This window comes from Ahaetulla prasina, chromosome 5 (assembly GCF_028640845.1).
Source record: "Ahaetulla prasina isolate Xishuangbanna chromosome 5, ASM2864084v1, whole genome shotgun sequence".
Taxonomy (NCBI): Eukaryota; Metazoa; Chordata; class Lepidosauria; order Squamata; family Colubridae; genus Ahaetulla; species Ahaetulla prasina.
The window spans coordinates 136,304,011-136,319,263 of NC_080543.1; the positions used below are offsets into that span (position 1 = coordinate 136,304,011).

The following is a 15,253-nucleotide window of genomic DNA, read 5'->3' on the forward strand; positions in this document are numbered from 1 at the left end:
AGGGGGGTTGACAGAGAAGGCGGACTATACAGACGTTTGCAAGAAAATAAGCAACGCCCAAGGAACACCCCCCCACCCACCCATTTGAGCGTTGGAAGGACCCCCCCCCCAAAAAAAGCTTGGGGAGCAAGGAGAAGCGGGGAGGTCTACCTAGAGCCCCCATCCAAAGGGGGTCCCCTCGTTTTCCAAGCGCGCCCAAAGAGCAGGGCGCACAGGGGCGCTCCGGGCTCCCTGGGGGAGCCTCTCCTGAACCCCCCTCCCCAACCTCCCCCTCCCCACAACTCCGGCTGCTTGCAAGGAAGTCTCCGCTCTCGCGAGAAGCGGCGGCGAAGAGGAGGAGGAGGAGGAGAAGGAGGCGGAGGAAGCGGCGGCGGAGGAGCCACGGCGCAGGGTAGGGAGGCGCGCGAGGGGTTGGCCAGGCCAGGCGGAGGGGAGAGAGATACCCGGTGGGGGGGGGATGTGGGGGGGTCCCCTTCCCCCCCGCCCCTCTGCAGCCTCCTGCCCGCTTTGCAATTGGGGGAGGGCCCCCCAGAGGCAGCCAGACGTTCCCCACCGCCCCCTCCCACCCCAGCCCCCCTTCTTCCTCCGCCTTTGCGAAGGGAGCCTCGCTTTCCTTCCCCGGCTGCGCCCTGGCTTGCATCCTCCTTTTTTTTTTTTACAAAGCTTTTTTGTGTGTTTTTTTTTTTGGGGGGGGAGGGGGTTTCTTCCTTTGCAAGGGAAAGCCCCCCCCTCCCCCTTTTGGAGTCGGAGGGAGGGGAAATTGCCCCGCTTCTCCCCCTCCCCCTCTCCCCCCTTTTTTTTGGGCAGGGCTTTGCATGCAGCAAACACAAACTCCCCCCCACCCACTTTTTTTTTCTTTTTCCAATGGGGGGGGGAGGAGGAGGAGGGGGAGGGGGCCCGACACGCCTCTCTCTCTCTCTTCCCACCCTTCGGCGCTTCGGGGTGTGTTTTTTGGGGGGGGCATGGAAATGGGACCCCCCCGAGTTTTATCCATTCAGGGTGGGGGAGGGTCTCGTAGGAAGGGCTTCCCTTCCTAGCCTCCCCCTCCCCCCCCCACAAGTTCTCTACTGTCTCTTTGGCCACGTTTTTTCTGCAGGCAACTGCAGAAATAACAAAGAGTTGGAAGGGGCCTTGGAGGTCTTCTAGTCCAACCCCCTGATCAAGCAGGAGACCTTTCTCTCCTCAGAATAACAGAACTGAAAGGGGCCCTGGAGGTCTTCTAGTCCAACCCCCTGATCAAGCAGGAGACCTTTCTCCCCTCAGAATAACAGAGTTGGGAGGGGTCTTGGAGGTCGTCTAGTCTAACCCCCTGATCAAGCAGGAGACCTTTCTCCCCTCAGAATAACAAGAGTTGGAAGGGGCCTTGGAGGTCGTCTAGTCCACCCCTTGTTCAAGCAGGAGATCTTTCTCTCCTCAGAATAACAGAATTGGAAGGGGCCTTGGAGGTCTTCTAGTCCAACCCCCTGATCAAGCAGGAGACCTTTCTCTCCTCAGAATAACAGAGTTGGAAGAGGTCTTGGAGGTCTTCTAATCCACCCCTTGTTCAAGCAGGAGATCTTTCTCTCCTCAGAATAACAGAATTGGAAGGGGCCTTGGAGGTCGTCTAGTCCACCCCTTGTTCAAGCAGAAAACCTTTCTCTCCTCAGAATAACAGAGTTGGAAGGGGCCTTGGAGGTCTTCTAGTCCAACCCCCTGATCAAGCAGGAGACCTTTCTCCCCTCAGAATAACAAGAGTTGGAAGGGGCCTTGGAGGTCTTCTAGTCTAACCCCCTTGCTCAGGCAGGAGACCTTTCTCTCCTCAGAATAACAGAATAGGAAGGGGCCTTGGAGGTCTTCTAGTCCACCCCCCTTGCTCAGGCAGGAAGTCCTATATGCCATTTCAGGCAAATGGCTGTCCAATGTCTTCTTCAAAATTTCCAGTGTTAGAACATTCACAACTTTGGGTGTTGGAAGAAAGCTAAGTGGATAATATATTTTAAGTTTCAGAGATTGCGATGCCTGACTCTTCTTTTATAGCTGCTCCTGAAACTCATATTTTTAGGATATATATCTACATCTACATCTACATCTACATCTACATCTACATCTATCTATCTATCTATCTATCTATCTATCTATCTATCTATCTATCTATCTATCTATCTATCTATCTATCTATCTATCTTCTATCTATCTATCTGTAATCCTTGACTTACGACCACAGTTGAGCCCCAATCTTTGTTATATAACTTTTACCGTATTTTATGACCTTTCTTGCCACCGTTGTTAAGTGAATCTGTTGCAGTTGTTAAGCTGGGAACGCCGTTGTTAAGCGGTTCTGGCCTCCCCCATCACTTTGCTCGTCAGAAGGTCACAAAAGGGGATCACGGGACCCCGGACACTAAAACCGTCATAAGTTCATGCCAGTTGCCAAGCATTTGAATGTGGATCACTTGATCATAGTTATGCTGATACGGTCGTAAGTGTGAAAAGAACAGTCCTAAATCACTTTTCTCTGTGCCGTGGTAACTTTGAACGGACACTAAGTGAACCATTGTAAATCTTGGACTACCTCTATCGCTTTTGGGAAGAGTTAAAACACCAGCAAATGTCTTGACAATCTTGTGTGACGAGCAAAACAGACCAAAAAATTTTTTTTCTTTTAAAAGTGGAGTAGAAAGGGTTCAAATACCAACATGTTCCATTTGTTGGCTCTCCTGGACTTTCCCTTTGAATAATTTAAAATTGTTTCTGTGTTGTTGATTTAAATGTGTAATTTGCAGTGGAATGTAAATACTTCAAAGAGAGCGAGAAAAAAACAGTGAAAGTATTCCTTGTCGCTTGGCAATAAACCGATTACACTTTCGTTATTTTTAAACAATTTATTTATATATTTTCCTTAACATAAATAAGTACTTTATGAACAGCGTATTGTCTGGGTGAATTTGCTTACGTAATAGTATACAATATAATAATATATTAAACATAAAACATACATAATAATATTTTTTCCAATTTCTAATTTCTACTTCTATTGTCCAACCACTGATAAAATAAAACCCCATGCTTGAAAGTATTCTATATATTCTTTTTCTTTTATCTTTTAATGTCAACCTATCCATTTCTGCACAATCTAGTATTATTATTTCTTTGGAAATTCTTTTTATTTTTCTAGACAAACATACATAAAAACATCTTCAATAAAAATACAAACAGTGTGTCGGTTGGTTGGTTACAAAAACTTTTGTGCAATTTCACCATATTCATAATATGTAATTTATCTTATTTTGCATTTTACCAATCTAATATATGTCCAGATATTTTAATCAATTAATCTTTTGTTTAACTATAAATATTTCTTCCCTAACTTCATATAAAATGTACTAGATTTTACATTAATTATATTTGTATCATTCATTTCCTTTTCTTAATTCAAACCAATAATATTACGTTGTATTTTGTATATACAAAATCTAGTATTTTTTAAAAAATTACATCTTCTATGGGATCATATAGAATAGAATAGAATTTTTATTGGCCAAGTGTGATTGGACACACAAGGAATTTGTTTTGGTGCATAGGCTCTCAGTGTACATAAAAGAAAAAAAAAAACCTTCATCAAAGGTACAACATTTACAATACAAATGATGGTCATAGGCTGCAATTTAACCCTTAATGATAGCAACAAAAAGTTTCAGCCATACAGTCATAAGTGGAAAGAGATTGGTGATGAAAACGATGAGAAGATTAATAGTAGTGCAGATTTAGTAAATAGTTTGACAGTGTTGAGGGAATTATTTGTTTAGCAGAGTGATGGCCTTCGGGAAAAAACTCTTCTTGTGTCTAGTTGTTCTGGTGTGCAGTGCTCTGTAGCGTCGTTTTATGTGGTGGAAAAGTGCAAAGGTACACATTCTTTTTGTGAGGCCCTTTCCGCAGTTTTGTGGGCGTGCAAAGGTAAGTGACATCACTGTTCAGAAATTGTCTATTTTATTTTATTTTATTATTTTATTTTATTTTATTTTATTTTATTTTATTTTATTTTATATGTTATGTTATGTTATGTTATGTTACGTTATGTTTAAGGGCCTGATTTTTTTTTTCCTTCCAGGCCTCACCTGCGTTGTAAATACCTCCATGTAAATACTGCCTAATTCCAGTTATTGAATGACATATTGTTATAATGCTGTGCATTTAATTTTCATTATCGTTGAAAATTGGGGGATATATCTCAAGCGATATATCTGGTGTGGACATAAAAAGGAACCAAAATACAGATAGTCTTCGACTTACAACCGTTCATTTAGGGACGGTTCCAAGTTACAACAGCACTGAGTGAATTATGATCGTTTTTTTCCACACTTACGACCATGGCAGTATTCCCAAGGCCATGGGAACAAAATTGAGGTAATTTAGGAATTGGTTTGTATTTATGCTTGGAAACTGACTCATATTTATGACGGTTGCAATATTCTGGGGTTACGCGATCCCCCTTTGCGAACTTCTGATGATCAAAGTCCATGGGAAACCAGATTTGCTTAACGACCGTGTTACTCACTTAACAAGTCCTGTGATTGGCCTCACAAAGGCAGCAAGAAAGTTCGCAAAACGGGACACAACTTCCTTAACAAATTTCTCACTTAGCGACAGAAAGATTGGGCTCCATTGCGGTCGTAAGTCAAGGACTGCCTGTATGGTTGGTGGAGGACATTCTGTTTCCCGAACCCACTAACTTTACAAATAGTTTCCAAAGCAGGAAATAATGAACGGACTTCTTGTTTCGGACGTTGTTTATTTGTTCATTTGATTGACTTCTTTCTACCAAAAAAAAAAAAAAAGAAAAGAAAAAATAGAATTATGAACTTTTTCCCCTCGTGCAAGAATTCTGGCTTGCGGTGTTTATCGACAACAATAGAGTTGGAATGCTGGCCAAATATTTGACATAAAACAATCATCTCCTTGTGTTAAATTTCCGCCTTTTTTTATTGCATCCTGCGAGAAAATACAGGAATTTTTCAAAAGAAGTCCTGGAATCTCAATTTATTAGAGAGAATACATTAGAAGGAAGGCAAGGGGAGTTTTTCTATTGGCTCCTCTTCTTTTTTTCTAATTTTATTTCTAATTTTTTCTTTAACATCCATAAGTGTTTAGTGCAGAGGTCTCCAACCTTGGTCCCTTTAAGACTTGTGGACTTCAACTCCCAGAGTCCCTCAGCCAGCAAAGCTTAACAACAACCAGCAAAGCAAAGCAAAGATAGCAAAGCTGGCTGAGGAACTCTGGGAGTTGAAGTCCACAAGTCTTAAAGGGACCAAGGTTGGAGACCCCTGGTTTAGTGGACAGTGTATTATCTGGGTCAATATATTTGCATGCAATTCTGATAGTGAAATCACCATTTAAATATATATAATCATACTTTTTCAACTTCTAACATTTCTTTCTTTTAACGTCCCCTTGTGGGGTGGAGCCTGGGCAACTGAATGGAGCTGAATGGCCAGATGCCCTTCCTGTCGCCAATGCGGAGTTTTGTTCAGCAGACATATTCTCCTTATGCCCAGAGAGAGAAATATCTGCCTCTACCTAGGATCGAACTCACAGCCTCCGGATTGTGAGGCGAGAGCTCCACCTCTAGGCCACCGCACCACTCCAATATATAATACATAATAGTTTTTCTATTGACTCTGATAACCTAAATTTCCTGTTCCTATTTTCGTGGATTGTCGGCATCATCCAAAGCAGGGGTGGGCAATTAATTTTCCCAAGGAGACCCACGAGAAACTCAGATTGTGGTGGAGGGTTGAATCAATGCAGTTGTGAGGGTGTGTAGGTATGCATGGATGAAAACACAGATAGCCCCTCGCCCTTCCCCCCTCCCTCCAAAACCCCCCTCCCCCCCCCGACTTCCCGGAGCAAACACAAGGTATAGTTCAATAAACAAACAGTCATACATTAAATTTTTAAAATCTAACACAATTATAATCCTTCTCTCTCACATAACCTGACTTCTTCCATTAAAATCAAAAACAACATCCTTCATTCAAAGGCAATCCGAAATTTCTTAATCTGATATCTATTTTGAATATAATCAATCCAGTTCTTCCATTCATTTAAATATTTTTCTTGAGTACTGTCTTTCAAGAAGGCTGAGATTTTAGCCATCTCAGCCAAATTGGAAACTTTCAATATCCATTCTTCTATTGTGGGTAATTCTTTTTTCTTCCAATATTGTCCAATCAACAGTCTTGCTGCTGTTATTAAGTTCAAAATCAACTTAGTCTCAATCACTGTACAGTCCGTTGTTATTCCCAAAAGGAAAAATTGCGGTAGGAACTTTATCTTCTTCTTCAGAACATTCTGCATAATCCACCAAATTCTTATCCAGAAAGACTTAATTTTCTTACAAGTCCACCATACATGAAAATATGTAGCATCATCACAATTACATCTCCAACATTTCGCTTGTATATCTGGATACATACATGATAATTTCTTAGGATCTAAATGGGGGCGGGGACGTTCTTGGTGCTCCTTGAGATTGAATGCTTGCTAGCGGGCGTTTCTTGACCCAAACTTCGTAACATCATCAGTGCTAGAAGGGAATGGGGTTTGCAGAGGGAAGAGGAGGACTTGGTGCTCTCTGAAATTGAATGTTTGCTTGCAGATGTTTCATTACCAAACCAGGTTACGTCATCAGTGCTAGTAAGGAGTAGGGTTTGCAGAGAGAAGGAGGAGGAGGAGGGGGAAGAGGAGGAGGAGGACAATGACTCTGGGGCAGTGGTGAAATCCTCTGCGGATTGCCATCAGTTCGGTGCCTGCGCATGTGCAGTGCATGCCAAATGCATATTGCATGTGCATACGTGGTACGTGCCAAACGCAAACTCGATGCACAATGCGCACCAAACATACACTTCACGCGGAAAAAGGGGGCTTAACAAGGTAACTGGAACAGCAGGATTTCCTGCTTTTTAGCGAATATAATCACGTAGCATAGCTGATCGTTGGAAATACCAGTCCGGTAGCTTTTTTTAACTACCAGTTTGCCTGAACTGGTAGCTTTTATCACTATTGGTTCGCCCGAATCGGTGCAAACCCGTAGCATTTCACCCCTTCTCTGGGGTCCTGGGTGCTCTGTGAGCTTGGTTGTTTTCTTGCAGATGTTTCATTACCCAGACTAGGTTGCATCGTCAGGACTAGTAAGAAGTGGGGTTTGCAGAGAGGAAGAGGAGGACTGTGGGGACCTTGTGTTCTGTCTCCTTCCCCACTTCAGACCCACGAGCTGGCCTTCAGCCAGTGGATTCACGGCTCTTATCAGTCCTGGCAGAGAAATCGCAGCTGCCTGCCAAAGTTCAAACAAATGACTCGCGTAGCAAGACTTTCAGCTCTTTTTGAAACGGATCAGCTAAATTTTGCTTCCTGTGGAGTGAGAGCAGTCCCAAAGCTCCTTATATATCCTGTGGAGTGGGGCTCCTGCCCCACCCTTCCTTTTGATGATGCCGCCTCTCTAATCTTCTGAAGCGCGGGTCAAGCCAAGCTTGATTATTATTATTATCAGCTGGGTCTGAAGGCGTAGCCTGGGGAAGGGAGGAATCGGGATGACGGCCTCATTACGTCCTCCGACTGGTCTGGTTCTGGCTCCTGGAGCCGAGCCACAGGAATCGGTGCTCCCGAGGCAAGCCTTACCAGCCCTTCCCCCTCACTTTCTGAGTCACTTTCGGGCATGGGGCCAGGTTCGGGGTCTGGAGGCACAACACCTTGGTGCTCTCTGAGCTTGGTTATTTACTTGCAAACGTTTCAATACCCAAACTAGGTTGCATCATCAGATCAACCTGATCTACAAATATTCTCCTTTGTATTAGAGAGACCAGCTAGTCCCAAAACGAAGACGGCTACCTCTAACTTCAGGACATTGTAAAAATCTTTGCAGCTTCCTGGCCAGAGATCCGTGCCGCTCCTGAAGTTGGTGATGGCAACGGGGTATTAGCAGCACCTGTTAGCAACCCACTCCATCCCAGCCGTGCTGTTTCCGGTATGATGTAAAACATAATCTCCAGGTTTCGGGTTTCAGGAAACAACGCCGTGCCCAGAAAGGCGACAGACGCAACTTGGGCAATGAATAAAAATAGGCCCGAATGGTTTCATTTAATGCAATTTTTCCCCGCTCTCAGGAGGGGCTTAAGAACATTGTGACAGACAAACACAAGCAGACAGAAAAGGAGAGCAGGCAGGAATTGTTTTCTTTTAAAATTGATTTGGGAGTTTTCTTCTCCGGGGATATAAATGTAAGAGATCTCCCTGGCATTTTTTTAAAAAAAAATTGCTTTGACGGGTAATCCTCAAGTTACGACCGTAATGGAGCCTGAAATTTCTGTTCCTTTTTTTCCCCTCAAAGTTTTTTTTATTTTATTTTACATATACGTAGCAATGCATGAACAGTGTGGCACCTGGGTGTCATATAATACAAATAAAACTAGTAAAATTAATCATAGTCGGTAGTGGTATTCAGCTGGTTCGCACAAGTTTGGGCGAACTGGTAGCAGAGATTGCGGGTGGGCCCGCCCACCTGCCCACCTGCCCAAGCGCTATGCCGTTCTATTTAGCCAGGTTTTCGAGGCCATGCGTTAAGACATGCGTGAGAACAAAGCGCGGGCGCGGAAAGGCGGGTGAGCGCATGGAAGGTTTTTACGCGGTAAAAATGTGTGAAACTTACCTAGGATCATAGTTATTACATTCAACCAACTTATATATTTGTAATAATAATACACATTTATATGAAATTGTAGTTTATCATTATTATTTAATTATTCCATGTTTTTATTTATTGCTCTAATGCCACTCACCATATTATTTGCTCATCAGTAATAATACCGCCATTCAATTTTCAAGCTTCCCTCTTGTTATTGTTTTTATTTTATTATGTGAGAAAGTATACACTAATATTCCCTCTTTCTCTTATTTCTCTCTCTATTCTAACTTTTAATCATGTCAGCCTTTTATTAAAAGACGTTTTCTTTCTATCCAACATCTCTCGCCATGCGAAATTTCTGCTCCTAAGTGAGGCATTTTACATGAGTTCTGCCCCATTCTACGACCTTTCTTGCCAGAATTAAGCGAATCATTGCCGTTATTAAGTCAATGACACGGTCGTTGAGTGAATCTGGCTTTCCCGTTGACTTCGCTGGTCGGCAGGTCGCAAAAGGGGATCGCGTGGCCCCGCGACACTGCGACTGTCATAAATATGAGTCAATTGCCAAGGGTCTGGATTTTAATCACGTGATCATTGGAAGGCTGCAACCGTCATAAGTACATGCCAGTTGCCAAGCCTCTGAATTTGGATCACGTGACCACAGGGATAATGCAGTGGTCATAAGTGCGAAAAATGGTCGTGAGCAGAGGTGGTATTCAGCCAGTTTGGACTGGTTTGGGCGAACTGGTAATGGCGCTCTCTGGGTGGGCACGCACCCAGGCGCAATCCCGTCTTGTATCGCTGTGTTTTCGATGCCGCATGCACGGGTGGATGGCGCGGGTGCGTGAATTGCCGTGTTGTTTGATGTCCTACGCATGTGTGGACAGTACGCACAAGTGAATTGCTGTATTTTGTAATGCCGCATGTGCTTACATTTCCGGTGCTGGGCGAACCGGTTGCTACAGGATGTGTGAAGCCCACCTCTGGTCATGAGTCACTTTTTTCAGTGCTGTTATAACTTCGAAACGGTCACTAAATGAACAGTTGTAAGTCGAGGACCACCTGGTAATTTTTAAAACAAGGAAGATGTTGGCCGGTGAGGCCTTTTAATGTATTTCAGAAATAATTCTCACGTCAAGAGTAGCCAGCTAGCGTCCTCGGAATAGCCACTAGGCAGGGAAGCTCAAATTTGGCCCCCCCAAATGGAAATATCCATCCGTTTTCTGCACTCTCATGTGGAAGATTATCGCGTTTTAATCCCTTCTAATATCCCTGCACTCAGTAAGATTGGATCAGGCGATTATCCTGATATTGCAGATGATAGATTTATTCTGTTGTGGGTCATCCAAGGTTGTGTTTCTTAGCAAATTGCAACGGAGGGCTTACCATCCGAATCAAAATTGAGTCTTGTGGGTCCCAAGTTCAGTTCGACAATGACAAGCTGTGTTGGCTTGTTTAGATTTGGGCTGAAACTCTGGAACGCCGGGCTTTGTTTTCCTCCATCAATTTATTCCCACGTTCTACAGGGGTGCTACAGGGGTGAAATGCTACGGGTTCGGCTGAACTGGTAGCGATGACAGCGGGTGGTTTGGAGAACCGGTAGCGATGGCGATGCAAGGCTCCACCCACCCATCCGGTAGTCGAGGAAGTAACCTGTTTTTTACACTCTGCGCATGCACAGAAGGGTTTGCACATGCGCAGAGGGTCCAAGTGCACATGTGATATACGGGGCACGGCACATGCACTTCCGAACCGGTAGGGAAGGTAAGTAGATTTCACCCTTGCTGCGCTACCAACATAGTAGTGCACGAATAACTAGTTGCTGCCTATAAAGATTGTGTTTTTGTGTGTGCTGCAATGTTGTTTGTGAACTTCGCTAAGTCCAATCTCAAGATCTGGGGATGTTTGATCTTTGGAAGGGCGTTTTAATGCTTGGGGTATTTTGTTCAATATTGCCTTTTATTGGCATAAAAACATATCCACGTTAACAAGTCAGAAGCCTTATGGAGCTGCAAAACCCTTTGAACCAAGAAGAAATGGAAATACTGGCATTAAAAACCAACTCAGGTTTGACTGACATGTTCTATATGGATAGCTTGGTCTAGTGTTAGGGTACCAGGCTAGAAAGCAGGAGGTCGTGAGTTCAAGTCCTGCCTTAGCTGGGTAACCATGAGCCAATCACCAGCTGACTGTGAATTCTAGTCCCGCGTTAGGTATGAAAGTCGCAGGAGTAACTTTGAGCCAATCACCAGCTGACTGTGAGTTCTAGTGCCGCCTTAGGCATGAAAACCAGCTGGGTAACTTTGAGCCAATCACCAGCTGACTGTGAATTCTAGTCCCGCGTTAGGTATGAAAGTCACAGGAGTAACTTTGAGCCAATCACCAGCTGACTGTGAGTTCTAGTCCCGCCTTAGGCATGAAAACCAGCTGGGTAACTTTGAGCCAATCGCCATCTGACTGTGAGTTCTAGTCTTGTTTTAGGCATGAAAAGTCAGTGACTTTTGGGCCAGTCACTTTCTCTGTCAGCCCAACCCAACTCAGAAGGTTGTTGAAGGGAAAATGGGAGGAAGGAAGGTGCGTTGGATGTGTTTGCCACCTTGAGTTATTTGTTGAAATAATTAAAATCAGATACAAACAAACAAACAAACAAAAAGTCATATGAAGTTAGATAAATAAACAACATTTTGGTGGTGTAAATTTCTATAGCTGTGAGACCTTCCTCAGAGTCAAATTGTGTTTTGTGTGTCAAAGTTCAATTCAACAATGGCAAGCTATTTGATACACACACACATATACATAAGTGTGTGTGTATGTATGTATATATATATATATTTGTTTTCTGAGGTTTTCGCGGGTGTTTGTATGTAGGTCTTTGGTTATTCGGGTTTTCTCCCGTGTAAAATTGGAAGTGTCTTGGCGACGTTTCGACGAAGTCTCATTCGTCATCTTCAGGCTTCAGCTTCGTGCTTCTGGGAGCAATGTGTGATTGCAGCTGTTTCTTCCTTTTTTACATACACACACATGCATAAATATCAGGGGTGGGTTCTACTTACCTTTACTACCGGTTTGCATCGTGCCGTGCACAATTGTTTGTGTGTGTGTGTGTGTGTGTGTGTGTGTGTGTGTGTATGTATGTATGTATGTATGTATATATATATATTTGTTTTCTGAGGTTTTTGCGGGTGTTTGTATGTAGATCTTTGGTTATTCGGGTTTTCTCCCGCATAAAATTGGAAGTGTCTTGGCGACGTTTCAACGAAGTCTCATTCGTCATCTTCAGGCTTCAGCTTCGTGCTTCTGGGAGCAATGTGTGATCGCAGCTGTTTCTTCCTTTTAACTGCTAGTGGGGGTTTGAACTGATTGGGTGGGAGCTTGGCTGTGCTCTGATTGGATGGGGTTTTTTTTTGTGCTCTGATTGGCTGGGGGTGTGTCCTGTGTTGGTGGGGGCTTGTTTGTGCTCAGTTTAGTCTGTGTTGCAGGGGGATTTGAGCTGGTGAGCTGCATAGCTGTTGTTTGGCTTTGTGGTCGTGCTACATCTTCATAGTGGGTGTCAGTCTGCTGCATGTATGGATTTTGATGGACTTCATCAAAACATCGCCAAGACACTTCCAATTTTACACGGGAGAAAACCCAAATAACCAAAGACCTACATACAAACACCCGTGAAAACCTCAGAAAACATATATATATATATACACACACACACACACACACAACATATATATACACACACACACACACAACACACACATACATACACAATTTTGCTTGTATAATGCATGTCTAGCTCTATTGCAAAGATCACCTGGAAAAATAGGTTGTTAACTTGGTTTTAGCCAAGTTAATCTCATTTTTTCACACGGTAGCATCCAATGATCCAAAAGAGCATGTTTTATGGCCTGGATGGTAATAGTATCATTGCCCTCTTCTTCCTATCGGACGGTCTCGGTTATCTTTACTCAGGAAGTCAGCATAAACAGGCGGTCTAATTTTGTCTCCCTGGGAAATGTGAGAAGACGCGAACTCCGCGGAATTATAATTGTGTTTTTAAAGTATTAGGAAAACGGAAACCTCCAGCTGATATTCCTTTCGCGTCAGATCATGCGGTCCGATATAACTAGGTATTTCCGCACAGGAACTGGCATCGGTGTGTGGCTGTGTGAGAACGGTGTGGATTGTGGGTTAGGATAAGTTGTGTTTCGAAGGAGGTGAGTGTCATTTGCTCTGTCTGCTCTGGGAAGATTTAATGGAGGATGGAATTCAGATTTTAGTAGCAAATTCGGTGAGTATGTTGTGGATTACAGTCTTTTAAAAAAATCAAATGCGTAACACAAATTTGAATTATAAACCACAAGGACCATCATCTGTGGGTGATTGTTGGTAATATCTCGGTTTCAAAGCGTGAGCTAGCACACGTTTTATACCAGGATATGCTAACAGACGTTGAGGGCAGGTAAACTATAATTAAATTCTTTTAATGAGTTGTTTGTTTTCTAACTAGGTCGTGTGTGTGTGTGTGTGTGTGTGTGTGTTCCAAAGGAAACGCCCTCCCATTTTAGGAGAACACAAAAAATGCACCTGATTCAATTGTTTCACAATATGTATTGTATTATTTATTCGTCTGTCAAATTATGTTCCAAGGGGGCCGCTGTTGGTTGTTTGGATGGATAGATGGATGGATAATAACACATATTTTTGTATGTACACAATTAATATGTATGAATTGTTGGGGTTTTTTTCCTGACGAGAAACAGGTTGGGGTTAGAACTGCCTGTGTTGTTAGGAGAGCTATGGATGATTATTGTTATTTATGATTGTGGCTGCAAGTCTATTGTACGTGCAAAAATGGAAATACTCTGAAATGCCCAGGCTGAAGGAATGGTTGGTAAAGAAGAGAAAGCTAGTAGAGGTGGCAATATTAGATTGTTTGATTAGAGAAAGACCAACAATTGCATTTGTCAGTGCTAGGAAACCTTTATGGACTTTTTGTTGAAAAAAGAGAAAAAATAACTTGTGATTTTTGGGTTTGAAGTTTAGAAAGTTAGCTTATGGAATGAAGGCAATTATGATGTAACCGTAAAATGAGAGGATAAAATATAAAATGCCTTTATAGCCACTGTCAAAAAGATCAGAACCTTCTTTCTTTCCTTCCTTCCTTCCTTCCTTCCTTCCTTCCTTCCTTCCTTCCTTCCTTCCTTCCTTCCTTCCTTCCTCCCTCCCTCCCTCCCTCCCTCCCTCCCTTCCTCCCTCCCTTCTTCCCTCCCTTCCTTCCCCTTCCTTCAATCTCCTTCCTTCCTTCCTTCCTTCCTTCTTTCCTTCCTTCCTTCCTTCCTTCCTTCCCTCCCCTCCCCCCTCTCTTACTCTCTTTTCTCCTTCCTTCCTTCTTCCCTCCCTCTCTTCCTCTCTCCTTCTCCCCCCTCCCTCCCTCCCTCTTCTTCTGTTCTTTTAGTTCTTTTCTCTTGTTTTTGTAGTTTTTATCTTATTAACAATTTCCTCCATAAAAAAAAATTCTTTTTTTTTTAAAAAAAGAAAGAAACCACCTAGTTAGATTCCGCAATGCATTGCAAGTAAGGCTGCCTCTGAAGTTGTTGCAGAAGCTTCCTTTAGTGCTAGAACACGATTAAGTAGGATTAGACCATCTTTTCTGCAGCCATCTGTCCTGCCTTCCTGAGCATTTCCATACCCACTTTAAAGAGATGGGATGATATGTTTTGTTGTAATTTATTATTCAGCCGTGCATTCTCAATCAACGGAGCCTCTGGAGAAATAAACTTCGTGATTTGAACACAACAATGAGTGTGCAAAAAGTATTCCCTAGTTTCTTTTTAAGACCAAGTTGGTACCAGATTTGCTGAGCACAAGTTCCAGAATTTATTATGTACATTAAAAAAAGGTGCTTTTATCAGTCCTGAATCTCCCTGCGTTTAGTTTTAAGAGAGGTGAATTCAGGTTTTTGTATCCTGAAAGAGGGAGAAAGTGCAGGAAATAAAAGAGGAAAAGGAAAGAAAAAAGGTATTTTAAAAAGTGACTTCTGATCATCTTTATAGCAGTAATGATCTGAGCTAATATCACTGCCTCTTGTTGTCCAGAAATGTGTATTTTTATTAGTTTTCTAGTATTGCAATATTAATAAATAGTTTATGGTTAGATGCAGCGTATGGTGTATAACAGAGCATATCGGGAAAAGAATTCTGTGATATAAATGAATCGGAAGGAGGTTTTTCCTTTCATATTAGCTTTTTTCCCCTCTAGAATTTCATTAAAAAAATGGAAGAAAAAATGGTGTTGGGCAAAAAATTACAAGGAGATTTTTTTACCATGAATTAGGCTATTTGGATTTTTTGAAAAAAGAACACTTATTGCATAGTTTTGTTTGAAGGCTGACCTTAAACTTCACTTAGATCAGCAACTTTTATGATATGTAGACTTCAATTCCCAGAATTCCCCAGGGAGCAACGTAGAAAAACAGAAAGGAGTAATTATTACAATTGATTGGCAGGAGCTAAACAGACGTAATTATAGTGCTGTTTTGCATAAGATTAAAACAGTATTTAAGTAAGAGCAGCAGCTACTCAAAATTATAATTGCAGGGTAGGA

The 15,253-nt window shown here is 42.7% G+C and overlaps 1 protein-coding gene across 4 annotated transcripts in view; it reads left to right on the forward strand.

Annotated features, from left to right (window-relative positions):
- The first annotated feature begins 239 nt into the window (after nucleotides 1-239).
- The window catches only part of AKAP11 (A-kinase anchoring protein 11), a 57,284-nt gene continuing 42,270 nt past the window's right edge, over nucleotides 240-15,253 (forward strand). The window contains exons 1-2 of one of the 4 annotated variants that reach the window (XM_058184714.1): nucleotides 376-391; nucleotides 7,830-7,999. The gene's annotated coding sequence lies outside the window, so the exon portion shown is untranslated. Of the gene's footprint in view, nucleotides 392-7,829; nucleotides 8,000-12,404; nucleotides 12,939-15,253 lie in introns of those variants that run through there. The other 3 variants (XM_058184717.1, XM_058184715.1, XM_058184716.1) reach the window with 3 other exon arrangements.